This window comes from Protopterus annectens, chromosome 1.part0 (assembly GCF_019279795.1).
Source record: "Protopterus annectens isolate FY-2018-M chromosome 1.part0, PAN1.0, whole genome shotgun sequence".
NCBI lineage: Eukaryota > Metazoa > Chordata > Ceratodontiformes > Protopteridae > Protopterus > Protopterus annectens.
The window spans coordinates 346764895-346774226 of NC_056725.1; positions in this window are offsets into that span (position 1 = coordinate 346764895).

Genomic DNA, 9332 nt, shown 5'->3' on the forward strand with positions numbered 1-9332 from the left:
ACTTGCATCTCTTTCTTAATTGCTTTTTCCTGGTTATAGAGTGATTGTACTTGGTTATAAACTAATACCATCAAAAACATCTTTACAAACTTAAGCCCTCCTCCCTCGCAGCTGACCATATCCCCAGCGAATTTCTAAACCTAGAAGCAGATGTCATCTCCTACTCTATATTTCTCCTAATAAACCATTCCATTGCTGGGTAGTACATCCCCAAACTGTGGAATCTCTTATATCATCCCTCTTCACAAAGGCATACCTCTACTGAGTTCTCAAACTATAGGCTAATTGTACTCCTCTCTCCCAAAACCAAGATTCTTGAAAAATGCATACAAAGACAACTCCTCGACTATCTACTAAGCAATAATCTCCTATCTGCATCTCAACATAGCTTCAGACATAAACACAGTACAACCACTGCCCTTGCCTTTACAAACTCAATCAACCAGTTTAGAAATGACAACCGGCTCATCTCGCCTATCTTTCTTGCTACATCTAAGGCCTTTCATACAGCATCTCACCAAAAGTTACTATATTCCTTAAACCTAACCCAACCAGCCCTCTTCTGGTTTCTCAGCTACTTAACTGACTGCCAACAGGCAGTTAAGTGGCAAAATGAACTCTCTATCCCATTACAGGTCTCAGTAGGAGTACCCCAAGGGTCAATTCTTGGTCCATTGCTCTTCATCATATTCACCAACTCAGCATAGCCACCCAGCATGCAACCATTGTTCAATATGCAGATGACTCCTCCCTCATCTGTCCAGCTCCCTCCCTACCAAAAACTCCTACAAACAATACAGCAATCTTTCCAAGACATTAAAAAATGCCTTTCAAACTTTCAACTTATACTCAGTCCAAATAAACCAAAGCTCATGCTCTTCACTAATATCAAAGTTCCTTATAACTCTCCCCTACTTCACCATCTAATCAGCCAATAAAACTAAAATTGAACACCAAACTACTTGGAGTCACAATTAACAACCTAAAATTTGCCAAACACTTCACTTGAACTATTAAAAAGGTCCACATTAAGCTAGGATCACTATACAGAATCAAGCCATACTTAACCAAAGCACGAGACATTCCATAACTAGGACATATCTACTCTCTACCCTATATGCCTCTCCAATATTCATTAATTCAGAAAATTAGATTTAAACATACTGGAGTCCTGCTATAATAAAATCACAAGATTCACTGCTAACCTTGCTTACAGATCATATCACTGCACATCACCTCAAATAAATGCAAAGAAGGAAAAAACACACTGAGTCCCAAATAAATGTAGTAAGAGCTTTCGTTTACTCAAAATCAGCAAACTTCTTCAGACAATACTTGTGAATTAACACGGAACTTAAATAAACAAAATAAATGACATAACCAACAATTAATATGAAGATACACTTACACTTAAAGGGCTATTACTAGTTAATTAAAAATACATATAAAATATCCAAAGAAAATACTATACACATAAAAAATGAATGTGCATCCAAAATATAAATATATACAAATAAATACAAACAATTATCTATTAAGGGCCCTCATTTTTAAAATACTTTTAATAGAAACAAAATCATTAAGGCCTGGGGGAATCTGAGCATTCATTCTCAGTTGCCAAATTAATTCTTTCTCATCTAACTTCAAAGAAACTCGTCCACCCCTAACATTGTCATCAATTTTTTCAATGACAAGAAAGACAAATCCATGTGTAGGATAATCTTTAATGTGCCTAGCTAAGGCATTATTCAAATTCAATTTACTAATTTGATACAGATGTTCATAAATTCTATTTTTAAGGGGTCTTTCTGTTCTCCCGACATAAAAGACAGGACAAACAGAGCAGGAACTCAAATACACAACACCCCTTGAATTACAGTTAAACCTACACTTAATGTAATATTTTTGGTTATGTATGACAAAAGAATTCCTAACATTAATATATTTACATCAACGGCAAGCTCCACATTTTAGCATACCGCAGTGTGGAAAATAATGTTTAGGGATCACATCCTCAAGGATACCTTTTAAATTCCTACCCTTTCTAAATACTACACTAGGAGAGTCACCTACACTATTCCTAACAATATTGTCCTCCAAAAGAAAACACCAATTCTTAATAAGGATAGATTTCAAAAAGGGGGCATCCAACAAAAAAGTAGTAATAAAACTTAATTTATCAAACCTTTGATTAAGGGAGACAGAGGAATGGTTAGAGCCAGGCACTAAATCAATATAATCACCCATAGGTTCACCCCCATCAATTCCTGAGAGGCTACTCTCTAAGATACCAACATCCTTTCCTAAACTCATCATATCCGTAAATTCTCCATTAGCCAATAAGGGTTTAAAAGTCCCTCTCAGTCTTTTAGAATGGACTTCACAAATTAAGTCTTTCAGCAATCTACTAGGGTACCCACGATTGACAAACATCTTTTTCAACAGAGTACATTCATTCATAAAATCATCCTCCAAGGACACCATTCTTGCCGTTCGGACTAGTTGGCCTTTGACAACCGCCCTTTTCTGAAAATAAGGGTGACAACTAGAATAATGAAGGAAGGCATTTGAATAAGTTGACTTCCGAAATTTCCTAGAAATAAACCTTCCATTCCCATTACAGGTCTCAGTAGAAGTACTCCAAGGATCAATTCTTGGTCCATTGCTCTTCATCATATTCACCAACTCAGCACAGCCACCCAGCATGCAACCATTGTTTAATATGCAGATGACTCCTCCCGCATATGTCCAGCTCCCTCCCTACCAAAATTCCTACAAACAATGCAGCAATCTTTCCAAGACATTAAAAAATGCCTTTCAAACTTTCACCTTATACTTGTTGAGTCTTACGGCTTTCCCCAGTTAGGGGTTGCCACAGTGGAACTCCAGTCCACTAATGATTGGCAGTAGATTTTTACGTGCTGAGTTGCCAGCCCTGATGCACAACCTTCAACAAAGTCATGTCCATTCACGCATGTCTCCACAAAGAAGATGCTCTAGCTGAGAATCGAACAGGACACCATCTTATTGTGAGGCGACAATGCTACCGCAGCACCACCACCAAAATTCATGCTCTTCACTAATAACAAAGTTCCTTATAACTCTCCCTCCTTCACCAATTAATCAGCCAACACAACTAAAATTGAAAACCAAACTACTTGGAGTCACATTTAACAACAACCTAAAATTTGCCAAACACTTCGCTCTATTAAAAAGGTCCACATTAAGCTAGGATCACTATACAGAGTCAAGCCATACCTAACCAAAGCCACGAGACATTCCATAACTAGGACATATCTACTCTCTTCCCTTCTATATGCCTCTCCAATATTCACTAATTCAGAAAATCAGATTTAAACATACTGGAGTCCTGCTATAATAAAATCACAAGATTCACTGCTAACCTCCCTTACAGATCATATCACTGACATCACTTCATAAACTAAATTGGATTGAACTACCCAATCTCCTATCCCTCAACCAATTAACTTTCATTTGTTCCATCTTTCACCATCCAGACAGCTGTACAGCACTCAAGAGTTTAGTGCATCCCTATTCAAACGGCAGGCCACTAAGATCCTCCAACAAACTACTACTCAAAGTAACTAAATCTAATAATTGTTACAGTAACTCTCTATTCTCCCACCAAATATCGAAGTCCTGGAATTCCATACCTCATGCAATACTAAATTCTAGCAATACATCCAAATTTAAACTACTGCTTAAGAAACACCTAACCAAAAACTGTCTTTGCTCCTGTACTAATACAGATTGATAATTCTACCATTCCTTGTTCTTACAACTAAAATCTCTCTTCTCTTATTAAATTCTAACATCCAAACTATCCCTTCTATCATGGAATTTCAATTTGTCTCTACCTACCTCAAGCTCACTACTGCTCCTGTTTTTATCTACCTATCTCAAGCTTCCTACAGTTTCATGATATCCCGTCCTTCTAGTATTTCACCTCAGTATTGCCTTAGCTATCACTGTTTAGAACAAGTAACACTAGTATAGCAACAATCAGCCATATTCTTATTCATATACCATACATGTATCTCATAAATATTTACCACCATGATATTCTTCTACTGATCAGTCATTTCTCTATGATGGCACAAGCTATTGCATGCTAGTTTATTTGTTAGCTCTCTTTTTTCCACTTTATATTAGTTTCTCAATTTTTATTGGTTATGTATAAATTATTTACTGCTATATTTACCAAAGTTGTGTATTCTTGATTATTGATTTCTTGTATTGTTTGTAATGTGATTTTCTAATGGAGCTTTTAAAATAAATAAATAAAAAACTGTTTTGCTTGATACCATGATACCAATTGATTGTGACAAGTAAAATACCAATAATTCCATAACAATGTGATTTCCTAGTTAGCTTCCCTACACTAACAGGTTAAGTCAGTAATTATGTTCTATAAATTGCTAACTGATAATATCGCATTCACAGAAGTCACTTTTAGGTAACCTATCTGTCTTAACTGCATGAGGTCCTATACCCAATAGTCATTAACTTCCTCGTATGGTTTAGGTACACCTGTTTCCTGGGCACAGTTCTCAGCTTCCTGCTCAACTTCTCCAGCTGTTCATCCCCAGGCTATAGGCCTTTCTCCTTGAAACCTCTCTCATGTCCAGAAATCAAGCAGATGAAAGGTGTAAATCTTCCTGCCAGGTCTCATTCTCAGCTCTTGAAACCAAGTACAGTCAATCTGTGATGCTTCTCAGAGTATCCTCACAGGCATGCTTCCAGTTCTCCTTTTCAGCACTTCACTCTCCCACTAGTGAGGAGCAACTTTGCAGAATTTAGCCTTCCAAGCTATTCAGTTTTACACTAAAGTGTCTGTGATTGGCTAATTGCCAAGCACCATAATGCCAAGCATTTAAAGTAACATAAAATGTTCCTTCCAAATGTCACTAAATAACATTTACAGACTGTTATACAATTTGTATAGATTCAGCAAGCTTAGTATATTACAACTATCCCAGTGTCATCATTAAACCAGGGATTTTGGACTCATTAGTGATGGTCAATCAGGCTTTGATACAACATATGACAAATAATTATAGGGTTATTATATGCTTTTCAAAGGATATAAACATTTCCAATGTGTCTCTCTTGAAGTCATTTCACCACTGTTTTCTGTATAGCCTGTGTTCAGGGTTTGGGTATCCTATACAAACACAATGCAATCTCCCCTTCTGTACCCATCTTAGACTAATGCTGAATAGAATTAGCGCAGCAAGGTACAGCTGAAAGACTGACTTGTTCCCCAACAAAAAAACTTAAATTTTAGTGGTTTCTGTGCAACACCCATCACTTCTTTTAACCCATCTTACAACTCCATCATATCCTCTAACATAAAATTATTTTGTAATTGGTTCTGTGCTATGCATATCACCCCGTTTGACCTATATTGCACGTTATTCATGTCACTTATAAAAGGGATTTTATCGCAAGGAAATCTAGCTTTCTTACAAGCACCTCTGTTAATTTCTTTTCCATCCCCACAAATTTCTTCTTTCCTTAGGAATGCTGTGCATAGTTTCTGTATTTTATATTGCATACTACCTTTATTTTCTGAGCATTTGCTTATATTCAGGACCAGAGCTGGATCCAGCACTAGGAGTCTTAGACAGTCACCTAGGAATCACTAGCCAGGGGGTTACCACAAATCTTTAAGGACATGCACAGAGTGTATCCTTAGGATCACACACACACACACACACACACACACACACACACACACACACACACACACACACACACACACACACACACACACTTAAACAGAGATCATAATTTTTATCATGGAAGAATGAGTCAGAACAGCATGCGTGTGAAATGCACCATTTAGGGATGGCAGGTTGGGTAACTCATTTAGACTCAAACCCCGTGCCTTGAATACAGGACCCTAGTGCCTAAATCCTCTACACCAACTGCCAAGCTGTCATCAGCAAGTGCATTTCAAGGAATGCTGAGTTTCAGTGAATTTTCTAGGACTGTTGCATTTCTGTGCATTTTCAAAGACTGTTGAGTTTTTGTGGATTTTCAAGGAATGTTGATTTTCCATGCATTTTCAAAGAATGTTGAGTTTCAAGGGAAGATATGTTTACTGTTGCTCATGGTAAGTTTGTTATCAATGTGTAACTGTTTTGTTTAGCAAATGGCCATCATCAGTGCTTGTACTATAAACCTTAAAAGCAGTATTAGTAGCACAACAGGTAGCATACTTGTTTTTAGTACTGAAGGCTGTGGGTTCTACTCACACACCATGTAGACAGAGTATTGATACTGCAGTGTCCCCTTTAAAGTGGGGTAAGGGTGCTGCACTCCTGAATGTGTCCTCCTTCGGATGAAATGCCTCGTAACTATGTACCGTTTGACAGCCATTCCCTATAGTAGTAACCAGGTTTCAATTTTCTTTAAATGTAACATGGGCAGTTTCTTCTTCAAGGACAACAGGCACTGACTTTGTATGTGAAACACTGAAATATAAAGTTGTTTGCCGACAGCATCCTCTTCATTAGTTATAGATCTCTTTAATGTTGAATAATTCAGATGACTTACTTCTGCATAGACTGGTATATTGACTATTAGTGGATTGTAATGACAGAAGTTTGAGTGGCCTTTTGTGGTGGAAATGTTCTGTGATTGATAGTTTTGTCATCATTAGTTCATGCGTTTTGTTTCCTAAATTACTGGAAAATTGTTCAAATCTACAAAATTTAAAATACAATCTAACAAGTGGAGCTATATTACACAAGGAATACAATTCAGTACAATCAGGATGGTGCATCAAAGAACATATGCTTGTATACATGGTTCAAAATATATGTGCAAGGGGCCTATGGTTTGAAAACAGCCCATACATGATCCGAAATATGTGTGCAAGTGGCCTATGGTTTGAAAAAGTACCATTGTGTACACTTACCATAAATGTAGATGTTTGAGTGTATTCACTGTCGCAGTCATCACATTTGGGTTATCTGCCTGCAGATAGCCCTCAGTCGGCCTGAAAGTCGGTCTTGGGATTTTTGCGTTGGATGCTGTCACTTCTTCCATGACGTCAGGACGTCATGGGTATAAAACATGCAGCTGACGCCATTGCATCAGGTTTTCTTGTCGCAGATGTCAGGAGCCCCCTAAATGGGAAGCAATTACATGGTATGGAACACCCCCAGCAAAAAGCAAATACCAATGATATAAGGTATGCCAAACAAAAAGGATAGGAAGAAGTAAAGAGAAGACAGGGGGTTGGAGGAAGGGTAACCAGGACTGCAACAGTGAATACACTCGTACATCTACATTTATGGTAAGTGTACACAACTGTACTATGTTCTTCATGTTTCATTGTTGCAGTCATCACATTTTGGTTGATTCCCAAAGCTGAGGATGGGTGGAGGCAGTCAAGAAGCATTAGGGCTGGTAAGCCGGCCTTGTAAGACTGCTGTAGCAAATCCAGCTCTGGATTTAGAAAAGATAGGTAAGTGGTAATGCTTGGTGAAAGTGAGTACAGAGCTCCAGGTTGCAGCTTCCAGGATGTCCCCGGCAGGGACTCCCCTGACAAATGCTGTAGAGGTTGACGTAGCCCTAGTGGAATGTGTTCTGATCCCCTGTGGGGGAAGGTTTCCCATGATGTTTGCAGCAGAAATGGATGCAGTGTGCTATCCATGTAGAAATGGTTTGCCCTCTGCCCCTGTAACAAAACTGACTAGCAGCTGGTCAGATTTTTGGAAAGGTTTAGTCCTGTCCAGATAGAATCTAAGCTGCCTGGACACGTCCAGGGAGTGCAGGATCCTTTCCCCTGTATTCTGAGGCTTAGGGAAAAAGGTTGGCAAATGAATGGATTGGTTTAAAACCACACTAGATACCACCTTTGGCATAAATGATAGGTTAGTCCTGAGGGAACCCTGTCCGCATGAAAGATACTGAAGGGTTCCACGGCCATAAGGGCCTGCAATTTAGACACTCTTCTTGCTGAAGTGATGGCTAGAAGTAAAGCTGTTTTCCAGGAGAGGAATTTTAACTCTGCTAAAGAAGCAGGTTAAAAGGGTGGAAGTGTGAGTTTTTCCAATACAAAGTTAAGGTCCCATGCTGGAGTGGGAGCTCTCCTTGGGGATCTTAAAATTTTTGGCTCCTCTCAAGAACTGTTTGACCACAGGATGAGAGAAGAGGAGTGGCTCAGTATTATAATGAGCTGAGATGGCATAGGCAGGAATCTTAATTGAAGAGAAGGATAGGCCTTTGTGGAACATTTCTGTTAAGTAATCTGGTATAGGAGGTAAGCTGGGCACATTAGTGTCCATTCCTTGACACTGGCTCCAAGAACAGTATCTTTTCCACTTTTCTGAATAGGATTTTCTAATAGTAGGCCTTTTTGCCTCCAGGATGACAACCAGCACCTGTTTACTGAGGATTCAGGGGATGAACCAGGCTGCTAGGTTCAGGGTTTGTAACTGAGGATGCAAAATCTGACCCTTCTGCTGGGACAGCAGGGAGGGGGTCTGAGGCAGGTGCCAAGGTGGCAGTACTGTCAGACTGCACAAAGATGGGTAGCAGTGCTGGCATGGCTGGTCTGGTGCAATCTGGATAGTCCTTGGCTTGTCCTGTTTGATCCTTAGTAGAACCTTCGAGAGGAGGGGCAGAGGGGGAAAGGCATAGACTGAGAGGTTTTGCCATGTAAAGGACAAAGCATCCACTTTCCATGCTTGGCTGTGGGGAGTTCTGGTGCAATATTTGCTCAATTGAAAGCTGTGAAGGGAAGCGAAGAGGTCCACCTCTGGTGCCCCCCCCCCCCACCTGTAGATCAGCAGCTTGAATGATTTGGGTTCCCGTTTCCAGTCGTGTGGGTCCATTAGATTTCTGCTTAAGTTATCTGCCAGTGAATTTAGTTTGCCTGGCAGGAATTGAGCTTATGTACCACATAACTGTGGTGTTGTCTGTCTTTATCAATAGTTGCCCTGGAAGAATAAGGCATTTGAAGGCTGTCAGAGCATTCTGTACAGCTAACATTTCTTTTTGATTGATATGCAGGTGCATTTGTTTGGGCTCCAGTTGCCTTGAATACCTTGTCCTGCCATGTGAGCCCCCCATGCATAGTCTGATGCATCTGTTGTTACGGTTTGGGTGGCAGGGGGTAGAGTGAAAGGGAGCCCTTTGTTGTGGTAGCAGGCCTCTGCCCACCAGAGAAACTCTTCCCTTAGGCAAGGAATGATAGGAATCATTGTTTTCAGGTCCTGAGAAAGTTGACACCAGAGATTTTTTTAAGTACCATTGAAGTTACCTCATATGCAGTCTTGCATATGGAATTAGTAGAA